Raw genomic sequence first — 12,654 nt, forward strand, 5'->3', positions numbered from 1 at the left:
GGGCAGAGTTGCTGTAATCAGCTGACTGCCTTGCTCCTGTGTCAGGATGTGCAGACAGACTGCCTAGGTCATCTGCTCCTTCCCTGGCTAGCCATCTTTGGCAGCTGTTGGATGAGCAGAGAGGGAGAGGCAGGCCAACAAGGGCAGGCACCACCTTCTCCAGCCTTTTGAGTTTGGCTGCTTGTTCCAGCCTCGTCTTCCTATTCTCTCTCTTCTGAGAACACTTCCCAATATTTCCAAGTATTTTTCTTTTTTCTGGATCCACTAATTGCTTTAAAAGATTCCAGGGAGCAGGTTTGGGCAATTTTGCTTTGTTTTGCTTTTTTGGCTGTCTCCTACCATCACCAGGGCAACTTCATATCTATGACGCACCATTTCATGGTAAGAATCATGACAAGTCTTTTTACCCATCTGCCTTTCTTTCATTTTCAGCTGACTGCCACAGGAGGTTAATTGTGCCTGACTCCCCAGATCAAAAATCATTTGGTTTGGCTGTAGTATCTGTATAGTATCTGTATAGTATTCTCTTTCCCTCAGTTCTGAGAGCACAATGCTTTCTGCGAAGCCATGCAGTTTGCTGTAGAAAGGGGTGGGTTAAATTTTTATTTCCTTGTCTTTGATTTAGGCATTTAAAATACACTTTCTGTTATATTTCAGCAGTGTTAAACTTGTATTTTGGTACTGCAGGACACACAGAAAGCTGACAACAGTGAATGCCTAACTCAGCGGCTGTTTATGGCAGCAAAAGTATCATGCAGCAGTCAGACTGTAATAGGGACGTTGTCAGGGATAGCAAGGGGCCTAATTCAAAGACAGCTGATATCCATGGAAGATCAGTGGCAGACTTTGGATGGGCCTGTATGCACCACAGGTCTGCAGCCTTTATCCATATGGATATAAGTATATATGCTTAAAAGGAACAGATGCAAGAATGTGGCATTGAGTTGTTTGTATATGGCTTGAAGTATACAGTAAATGAGCTTGCTGGTCTTAGGGGGATATCCTATGGAGATGAGACTGTGATTAATGTCACTACAAAAGATCATCGTATCAGATGGCAAGCCTCGTTCAGCAAAGTAAATAATTGCCCTATAAGTTGCTTTGGGCTGTCAATGTATAGGTGGCAATGCTATGTTAAGATGAGAGATGTGGTGAGTAAGGAAAGCATTAAGACTGTTTTGAACACCTGACCTGAGTCTTCAAGGATTTTTAAGATCTATGGTCTGCTTACTGTTCTCTGTGGTCCAAATGACCCAGGCTTTTCAGTGGCTACAGACTTCTGAAGTTCCTTAATTGAACACATGGACATACAGTAAGCTAGATGCCTGTGTCTACATGTCTCAGCCCAAATACTCACAAAGTCAGGCTTTCAGCATATGACAAATAAGACCAGAATTCCTCCCRGAAGCATATTAGTATGTTCGCTGCATCTGTCTGTTTTGTTTTGCTCATCTTTTTTCCTCCCCCCCACCGTCTTCCTTTTTCTGTCCTCTGAACAGCACCTATTCTATTCTCTCTCTTCATTTGTTCATGTATCTTATGGTCTCTTATCCAGTTCTTGAGTTGTTTGCTGCCTGGGTTTCCTCCCTGCTTTTTCTTGTTATCTTCAGAGCCTTGCATTGGAATGGGTCAAGATGTAGAATTCAGGCCTTTTCCTCATCACTCCTTGTCTGTTTTTTGGGAGGTGCTTTGCTGCTCAGAATAACCTACATCTCTTTACCAGAGGAAAAACAGAAGTCCAGGAACCTGCAGAATAAATAGACTATTACTGTGGTAGAAACAAAAGGTGGCAATTCCAGTAGCTTATGGAGGGTAAACTGGATGAATCTGATAACCCAATTAAGAAAACAAACAAAAAAGGACAAAATACTCCATTAATTTCTAGGACTTTCTCGGAACTTACTGCAAAATACCATACATACATGAAAAAAAGTACTCTATATTCATTCCTGACTATTGCTCAGTTAGAGAGAGGTGGTCCTACTGCCACTCATGGTTTACCTTCTCCTTTGTTACTGGATAAGTGACCAAATATACCAGGAATCTCAAATCTCAAAGATATAGCTCTCTTTCATTTGGTAGGTAACTGTAGTGATACATAAAGAAGTCATTTATTGTTCATTTAAAAAATTTAACTATTTAATTTCAGAGGATTTCTGAATAACATGATTGTCAAAAAGACAGTGAATATAGTTAATCATATTTTGTTTTTCACACAGATGCCAATACAATATATAGGTTGTTAGTGCATCTCCTGATACATTTTCATGATAAAGCTGACAGTATTTTAACTGAGTGAGATAATTTCATTCATACTGAATGTATGTTAGCATGGAGTAAAGTCTAATTCCTTAAGAAAACCCATCCAGATGACCATTTTAATAAAGATGCTTTCTGAAACCTTCAGCTGAATATTCATATTTATGTATTATATTTTCTGAACTGAAATGGCGATGGTCCCCTTTGTCAATGTTCCTTCTGTTTGCCCTGCTGTCTGTCCCATTAAATGAGCACATACTGCAGGTACTGTAGGGATAGGAGACATGGTCACTCTTAGCAGGAATATGTCCAAGAATAGGTGTTTGAAAAAGACCAGAAGAACTCAACAGTACCCGGAATGAAAGAAACCAAAGTCAGTAAATTGTTAAGACTAAGTAGACAAAGCCATAACGTGTGTGGTTAAAAAAAAAAAGGCTAACACAGTGTTGGTGAGTGTTGTATAAAAATAAAAGGCAATATAAAAAACACTGGATCACAAAAGAGAGGGCTGGGAAGAGTTGAGTGATTTTAAAAATTGCAACTTCATAATGAAGTGCCTCACATGAAAAGTAAATAATAAATAAAAGAATTACATGGAACTGAATTAGGAAAGATAATATTTAAATCACCTTCCAAAACTAGTAAGCTCTATCAAACACTAATGCATGTACTCAGTTTTCATATGTGAGGTACCTTCTCTCAAATCAATATAACTCTTGAAATATTTAAGAGTAAACTATATGCTTAAGCACTTTCCTGAATCCATGCCAAAGATCAAGCACAAATATATTCCTTGTACATGAAAAATCAGGCTACATTGGGTTTAGTATTACAGGTGGTTGTGGAGTGTTCTAGTTCAGTTTTTATCTTATCTTGGTATCAGTTATGAAAAATATTGGTAAAAGAGCAGATGTACAAGGACTGTTTTCAGGAGTAGATGGGACTGTAGTGAATAGTTTTATGGAATAAGTGACAAAAAAAGGTAACAAGGTCTAGAGAAAACATTCAGTTTTCAGCCTGCAGGAACTAGGATGATAGCAACAACTAGGCAAAAATGGCTGAGAGATCTAATTGAAGTGTACATAATCTTAAATGGTGTAGATAATGTTAATGCTTTCTACCCAGTATGCATTCTAAGACCAGGGGCAAGTACTGTACTTAAAATCAAATGCAGACATAAAGAAGCACTTATTAAATTAATAGTAACCACTGAAGTGACCTGCAAGGCATAGGTATTGAGAAAAACACATTGAGGGTTACTCAGGCAACAATTAGCTGATATCCTGGAGGCAATGGCACAGCAAGGAAAAGCATACACTTTATTCTGCTTTGTCAGTGACATTCTAGAAGGGATTTTGTTTTGTAACTGTAATCAGACCAAGACTGACTGCCATTTTTTATTTGATAGAAATAAATTATAATGGATCATGAGGTTTTTTTTCAGCCCTTCAAATTTATAGATTGTAAAAGACAGACTATGACTGTCAGTTGAAAAACCATTTTCCCATTTAGATTGTCAGATGTACCTGTATGAACTTTTCCTAGTGGCTTATGTTACTAAAATGCAGCTTTCTTTCTAACACATCTTGATAAAATCACTATTCACTGCAAATAAAGAAAAGCAAAGGATCAAATATACCTTGGTTATTTCTAATAGCAGAATCTACTATATCACATTTTTATATCAAATCTATTATAATCGTAATTGGCATTTCTACTGCAAGTTTTTTGTGGCAATTTTAACCAAATAGCTCTTGCTGCTGGGCACAGAGGTTTTTTTCTTAGGAACTGTGCTTATTTTGCTGGCAACATCCGTTGGCAAAGGGAGTTCCCTGAATTTTTACTAGTCTTTATTTCATCATCTCTCCTCCTGCCAGTCCTTGATTTCTTCAGGATAACCCCTCTTTATCCATTATTAGAGCAGGTGCATTTTGGAGTAAATGATGTCAGACTACTTTTTAAATACTTTTGGTGCAGTGCTGAGATACTAGAAAAGTTATAGAACTGAAAGAGAAGGCAAATGAGCCCAGTCATTGCAGTGGTATTGCTCCCAGGACCTGATAGAGCATCTCAGACCTCTGGTGCTCCATACAAAGTAAACACAGCTTCTTTTCATATCACCCTATTGCATAGTTTGGATGTCATCTGCTTTGACTTGAAAAGTCTAGGATTTCTTGGTTAGATTTGAAACCAAAGAATGAGGAAATAAACAAACTGCTAATTCATGCTGTGCAGAAAGTATTTCTGTAAGGATTTCAGTAAATCGTGAGTTAACACTGTTTGCCTTATTTCTTCAGATGCCATTTTTGCAGTAAGAGAAATAAAAGAGAGAAAAGAAAGAATTGGGACTGTATTAGGGTGTCCATTCCACAGAATAACTTGGGAATTCTCATGTTAAATGTCATGAAAGGTCCGTCTCTGTTTCTAACAGAGTGCAGTGTTGATTTGTTCACAGGAATGATAAGACACCCCATATTACACAATTAAGGTAACTTTATATTAGGGAATTTTCTTTTTCCTTTAGATATCTTATTTGAAAATCTAAATGCAGATAGAACAGCTGTAGTTTTAACATGTGTTAGCTGGATGAAGTCTGCTGAACAAACAATACTAATAGAATAATAGTTTGGGGCAGCCAGCCAGTAACAAGCTGTTGTGAATAGATCTCAGTAGAATAACTTTTCTTGTTTTTTTTTTTTCTTTTATGAGATTATGACAATATAGCCTGTTTTATCAAAGCTGAAATATTTTACAAAGATGCTGGATTTCACTAAATTTTGAGGTTCTGTTATAGAAAGCAGACAAACAAGCTGGGTAGGTAGGGTATGAGTGTGGAAGACTGCTTGATTTGGGATAAATAATAATGCTATGACTGAAGCAGAGCAGAGATCTGAAGATGAATTCTGGTATAATCCAGGCCAATAGCCAAATGCTAAGCAACCGAGTGTGACAAACAGAGATATACAACTTTTTCCTAATGCAGTTCCATTTATGAGAATGCTCAAAAGATTTTTGTGTTTTGTTCTGTTTGGAAATGAAAACAAATTTCAGAACTACAGGAGTTGCTGCAAAATTTAATTATAGTGCTCTGGTTAGAATTATTTCCTTACTACTTTCAAAAGAATAATCAGAGGAGATATACAATGAAAAAAGTAAGGCAACTGGAGGATAGAAGCTGTTTCTCTTCATTAATAATGAAAGAATCAAGTTAGTCTTAATGCTAAATTTTAACTTTTGGATGTGGTAATCTGCATGAGATGACTCTTCTGCTTCACATTTGGTTGGCTGACTACTCAGACACTGTATAAATGACAAAGTCTCTTCCACCCTGATTGGTTGCACTGTTAACCACTGAATTGAGGGACAGTCTGCCTAACTCCATGACATACTTTGCGGGGCATATCTTAGAAATAAGATGAATTTATTAGGTTTGTTAGGCAGTACTTATTAGATCTTAAAATGGATCCCATTACTTGAACTTGGATTTGATTTGTAATTTTGTCTCTCTAAACACTAATAACTAACTCTTTTATTTTCTGCTCACCTGAAATGTTGTTCAAGGAATAACTTTAACTCAGTCTTTCTACAAAGTTCTTAAATGTAGGCTGCAGCTCGTGTGAAGAGATGGGTGGAAGTTTTCATCATGCAACCCAAGAAGCAGATGAAGCACTAATGCTAATGTTTAGATCATTTTCTTCACTTTTTTTCAGCAGATCTGCTACTGTTTTCTACTATTGTTCAACCTCTCCATTACCTGAAGATGAAAAATCTCGGCTGAGGATTAATTCAATCATATTCTTAAACATAAGCCATAGACTGTACTGGAGTAGTAGATTTTAAAGCAAAAAGACAAAATTGTATCATCTGATCTGACTTCCTGTACTAAGACATTTTCAGTTCCTATCATATCATTTTGGGAGTATGTAAAGCTACCCAGTGGAAGCCCACATAACTGAAGTTCTTTACATAAGCTTAGAGGCACATCTCTCAGCTGAGCTATTTCTCATATGGATTTTATTTTATCTAAACCAGTCTCTATCCTTAAAAATATTGATTCATTCAGTAGCCAAAATTACTTCCTGAAATGCCTCCAGAACAGCATGCAGCTGAATATTATGCTTATTGTGATTGGATTAATTCACTGGAATGTCATCAGCATCCCAGCGGGTGCCTTCCAACCTTGAGACCAGCTGGAAATTCTTTTTCTGGAAACTCTTAGGTGCCAAAGGCAGTCAGTGGAAGCAATCTGAGACACAGAATTAATGAAGGTAGCGGCAGATGATATTGGGCAGGAGTGTTTGGCAAAACATTGTGGCATCTAATTTTAAAAGGAACAGTAGCTTTAATCAGATGGGTAATGTGTTATGGATGATGAAAGGGTTGTTCGTCCCTGAGATACATTTTTGTCCAATGTGTTTAATACAATGTGTATTTTTATGTTCCCATTTGGATTGGGCATCCTGCCCATTTACCAGCTAGTGAGCCATCACAGAGATTCTTCCAGAGTTTTATTTTGCTCTTGCAACTGAGGTAATGAAAGTCCACACAGAGTTAACAAGACATTTGTTAATTAGCTTCATTTGTTATAGCACTGATGTTTGTCTAGTCCTATGAAATCTTCTGAATGTAAATATGATGGAGTCTCCAGAGCTTTCATTCAAGAAATACTTACGAGTACTTACAACAGTTAAAAAATGTATTCGATTTACCACTGCTGGAAAAGCTTCATTTCTTGTTATAGTTTCTTTTTATAGTCCCACTTCTTTTTCTTTCTGCTTATGTTAGTCAGTCACCTGCACTACTGGGGATCAGGATTACAGTATAGCTAGGAAGGAAGATTGCAATGCCTCTGTCAATGAAATTGCTGTGCTCGGCTTCTTATGTCGGAATATTCTTCAAATATGTGGGTGTTTGCAACCATCTTTCCCATGCAAATTCCACATACCTGTTAGTCATCCATCAAAGTTGCTTAGATGATATATTTTGTGCCTTGGATTGGGAAGGGGCAGCCTTGTATATTACCTTTTTCATGCGTATTCATGTATTCCTTAAGGTTGTCTTCAATATTCTCCTTGGTTATATATTGCTGTTTTCTTATTCCAGATACTATTATTACATTAAAGTTGCATTCATAGCTTGACTAGAGGTAAAATCAAGTTCAGTAGTTGTGTGACTGCACGGCTGGGCAAGCTGGCTTGCATAGTAGGCTTAACGTTAATCTTTCAACAGTCGACTAATGTTTAATCTAAAAATTTATATTTTGTGTCTTTCAGTATTTATTACAAAATATAAATAATTCATCAATTACTGTTTGATTGCAAATGCAGTTTAATGCATTTTCTGACTCTGGGTTAGGAGTGTACAGTTTCAGTCTTGCACACATAAGAATGATGTTATGGTGTCACGAGTAGACATTCCCACAAATTGTTATCTTCCTGAGTTCTGTCCTTGCAGTTTTCCTCTGCCAAGATTCTGTATGTGCAATCCTTTACCACTGTATGAGTATTTTCTACGGAACTTTTTGACATTCTGCTTTCTTTTTAGAAACAATTATTTACATTTTCCATGTTCACAGAAAAAACTGCTTCCTAATTAAGCATACATAACATGCAATCTTTAGTTACAATGATAATAAATGACATCACTGTTAGATTGAATCAGCAGTATATATCCTGGTTAGTAGTGTTGATTTATCAGCATAATTTAGCCCTCTAGAAGAGGTACAGGAAATATGGGCTCCATCTGCCATTTGTATGTGAGGTATAACTCCCTGTCAAGACTTGTTTTGCAGCAACAGGTGCAGATTGGAATTTCTAGGGGTTGTTAATAAAACACTAGTCCCAGACACAGTGTAGAATCCTAGCAAAATTAAACTAATCTCTCTGATGCTCAGTAAGCTAATCTTTCCCGTCCACGAACATAAATCATTTGTTTTAGCAGATGACAGTTTATTAAAGGGAAGCCACTTTCTTACCTCCCTTGCCTAATGTGCCTTTTTTTCCTTTTCTTTTTTTAATGTATAATACTCCATGCCACAGTGTGTAGCTTCTTCTTTGGAGAGGCAAGCAGCAGGCCAGGGTAGCACCCTGTTCCCAGACTGGAATTGCTGGGTCGAGATATTCTGGCCCTCGTTCCACTAGCAAACAGGTTTCTTTCGAGCTGCGGGGGAATTTGTGGCGGAAGATTTCTGTTCCTTTAGCTGCTCTGCTCCACTGACAACTTTTTAATGTCTTTATCTAGCTATAATTACTTTGCTAAGGGTTTCTGTTATTGATTTAGCTTGGCTAATACAGTTCTTCTGAATAAAAGAGACTCTTAAACAGATTATTAACTGTTGCCTTAGATTAGGATGGCTGTTTACTCCAGGGAGAGTTCAGCACTTTTATTTTCCCCAGACTTCTGTACATCATTACTGTGGCAGACTTTTAACAGAAATGCTTCTTAGAGATAATAAAACAACCAAATATCAGAAGATAGATCCCCTTTTCTGGCAGCTTCCCTTCCCTCTGGAATTCTTGGGAGTGGAGAGTTGCTTCAGTCATCCATTCTCCAACCTCTGGACTTTTATATGTAATATATATACTCTGCATCTAGTGTTGTTTGCTTTTCTAATTTTGTTTCAGCTCTATAATATCCCTCTTCTCTTACATAATTCCTAGTCTTTCCCATTGATTTCATTAGTATTGCTTGCCATTTTCTCAAGTAAATGCTATCATCTTACTTCCCTAATGTTGGAACATGCTTGCTTCAACTTGAAAGCACTTTAGATTGATGTTTGTAGCTTAATCTACCATGCCTCGTTTCATATTGATGTAGGATCATAGTGCTAGCTTTTGCTCCCATTGTGCAGAATTGTTCCTTTATACACTTTAGGAACTTTTTGTCATCTCACTGTATTTACTGCTGGTCACAACCTTTCCGTGAAACAGCAAAATTAATGTTTTCCTCTTTCATAAAGTATATTGTTTCTGAAGAAAATTTAATTTGTTAAAACATATGCCTGACCCTAACTCCTCCTTATAAAACACTGCCTTATAATTTTCAGTTTTTCAGCAAAGTTCACCAGCTCAAATTCTTTATCCTGGCCATCTGCCATATTAGGCTGAAACATTTCTTATAAGATTGTATAATATTGTATGCTTTCCCTTCCTCTCCATTAACAAATTCTGCTTTTATTTGCAGTGTGAAGCCAAAGAAATTTCCTTGACTTCTGTGGAATAATGATGGATTTTTTTATTGTTATTATTTTGTGAGAGCAAAATTCATCTCATTGACTTTTACTTTTTTTGGATGATTTCCAAGCCTCTTTTCAAATATAAAAGTGTCCTATAGTTTATGCCCTCAAAACTCTTTATGGCAAGACTGTTTTGCACGTACAGTGTTAAAGGGCCTTTCCTGCACCATCTGTAATGTTTTAGTGTTTTTATATTTTATGCTGTTTCCATGAGTCCTTTTGCTCTTGACTCATTCCAGAACTGTTATTTGTTGTTTCCTTTCTATTCACAGGGTAAGATAAAGCTATTAACTGTGTTTCTGTTCTGCTTCTCCATAGTTAGCAATGAGACACAACTGCTCGGCTCACTCTTGAGCCAGCCAGCTGTTTATCTTTCAAACAAAAGTATCTGCTCTATTACAAACCTGAGTGTAGGCATACTGCAAAATGTCAGAGTGACTTATAGAGTTACAATTGCATCAGTACAGTTAAATCTCACTAATTAAATCTGATTTTCAGGTACTCAGATCAAAGGCCTGAAATCAGGGTTCTGAGGAATTTGGTGAAAGTTTTGGCACTAACTTCAATGGGGTTAAGACTTTGTCTGAAAGACTACCTCAAGGTCATCCTGTAACAGACCTCTCTAGTTGGCTGTTCTTTTGCTCCTGTGTGGTCTGTGTGGTATATTATAGGGAGAAGAGCTAAAGCTCTTACCATTCATAAACTAAACATATAAGTAAAGCAACTTAAATAGCATACTTGAAAGTCCTTTTATAATGATTCCTCTCATACTGACTCCTGTCTTGAATGTTATCTAGGATATTAACATTGTTTTTCTTTTTTGACCCAATGACATTTTAAAGACAAAATTTGCTCTGATGAAATTCTGCTAATTATAGCCCCTTAATAAAGTGATCACACAAGCAATTGGGATCATTAAAAAAGTCAGAAATAGTGCATTTTATCTGTTAAATAAAGTCTTTTACTTGAGAATTTGAGCAGACTTAACTGAGATGTTAAGGCAACAGAACTTTTAATAAATCATGTCTTTTATGAAGAAATAAACATTGTTTGAATACCTTAGCCTCTTCAGTTCTCATTTTGTACTGTATTATAGTTAATATTCTTATATGAATGCTAAACCAAATCTCATTTTCCTTCTGAAAGTTTTAAACTCTATTTCATCTCTGAAATTTCCATCTGAGTCATAGCTTGTATGTGTTTCCTAACTTCCACTCCTTTTAAGTTCACAGGCAGTTGCTCATAGACAGCCAGGTACTCTATCAAATAACATGCAGATTTCCTAAACAAAGATTTGCCAAGGCTGACCTGAGAAGTAGCTTCAGTTTTTCTGATGATATTCAAGCTGATATACATTAAGCTTGTATATGCTCTTTCTCTCTCTGTTTCTGCATACACATATGCACAGAGCCTGCCTGTGTATGCACACACACACCATTGTGGTATAGTGGCTTGGTGTATTTCCAGTGTGTCCTATGTTTTATAGCAATTTGAAAAAGCTTTTCTTCTGTCTTTCATCCCTCCTTGAAGTTTGCCTGTTGGCCATCATCTTTAGCAGCTTGTGTAAAATAATTTCCTGTGAAATAATGACATCATMCACCCCATAGACATTTATCAATGAGTTATAATCTTGCTTATGAGATTTTTCTGCCCCAGTCTTCCTCTGTGTAGGGAGGCATCTTCGTAACACCTGTAACAAAAAAGTTTTAGCAATACATGAGTAAATATGCTGTAAAAATGCAGTAATGTGAAAAATGCTATCTTTGCAGTTTGCAAAAAGTTATATGAGCAGTAGGATTGCCATTCATCCAGATTTTTGACTAAATAACTAAAAGCTATAAAAATAAATTCCAAAAACAATAAACAGAATCAGATCTCCATGGCTTTTGGTCCTGTAGAATGAAGAAGTGAAGAAACTAGGAAAAGCTTGCCTTTCAATAGGTCTCATGTTTTGAAACACCAGCAAATGAACATTAGCCCTCAAATACAGAGGATTTATGTTCAGTTAGCAAGCACCATGCCATCTCAATGCGCATATGGATGGCCAGCGTTGTGAACATATTGAATTATCAGATAGTTTAAAGCTTTTGTTATTGCGACGAGGAAGGCCAAGGCCCATTTGGAATTAAATCTGGCAAGGGATGTCAAGGACAACAAGAAGGGCTTCTTCAAATACATCAGTAGCAAGAGGAAGACTAGGAAAAATGTGGGCCCTTTGCTGAATGGGGTGGGTGACCTGGTGACAAAGGATGCAGAGAAGGCAGAGTTACTGAATGCCTTCTTTGCTTCAGTCTTTGCTGCTCAGGCCAGCCCTCAGGAATCCCAGACCCTGGAGGCAAGAGAGAAAGTCTGGAGAAAGGAAGACTTTCCCTTGGTTGAGGAGGATCGGGTTAGAGATCATTTAGGCAAACCTGACACCCACAAATCCATGGGCCCCGATGGGATGCACCCACGAGTGCTGAGGGAGCTGGCGGATGTTATTGCTAGGCCACTCTTCATCATCTTTGAAAGTCATGGAGAACAGGAGAGGTGCCTGAAGAGTGGAAGAAAGCCAATGTCACCCCAGTCTTCAAAAAGGGCAAGAAGGAGGACCCAGGGTACTACAGGCCAATCAGCCTCACCTCCATCCCTGGAAAGGTGATGGAGCAGCTCATGCTGGAGGCCATCTCCAAGCACATGGAGGAAAAGAAGGTGATCAGGAGTAGTCAGCATGGCTTCACCAAGGGGAAATCATGCTTAACCAATCTGATAGCCTTCTCTGATGGAATGACTGGCTGGGGAGATGAGGGGAGAGCAGTGGATGTTGTCTACCTAGACTTCAGCAAGGCTTTTGACACTGTCTCCCATAACATCCTCATAGACAAGCTCAGGAAGTGTGGGTTAGATGAGTGGACAGTGAGGTGGCTTGAGAACTGGCTGAATGGCAGAGCTCAGAGGGTTGCGATCAGCGGCACAGAGTCTAGTTGGAGGCCTGTAGCTAGCGGTGTCCCCCAGGGGTCAGTACTGGGTCCAGTCTTGTTCAACTTCTTCATCAATGACCTGGATGAAGGGACAGAGTGCACCCTCAGCAAGTTTGCCAACGATACAAAACTGGGAGGAGTGGCKGATACCCCAGAGGGCTGTGCTGCCATTCAGAGAGACCTGGACAGGCTGGAGAGTTG

Source organism: Apteryx rowi, unplaced genomic scaffold, assembly GCF_003343035.1.
Source record: "Apteryx rowi isolate R43461 unplaced genomic scaffold, aptRow1 scaffold_539, whole genome shotgun sequence".
Classification (NCBI taxonomy): Eukaryota; Metazoa; Chordata; class Aves; order Apterygiformes; family Apterygidae; genus Apteryx; species Apteryx rowi.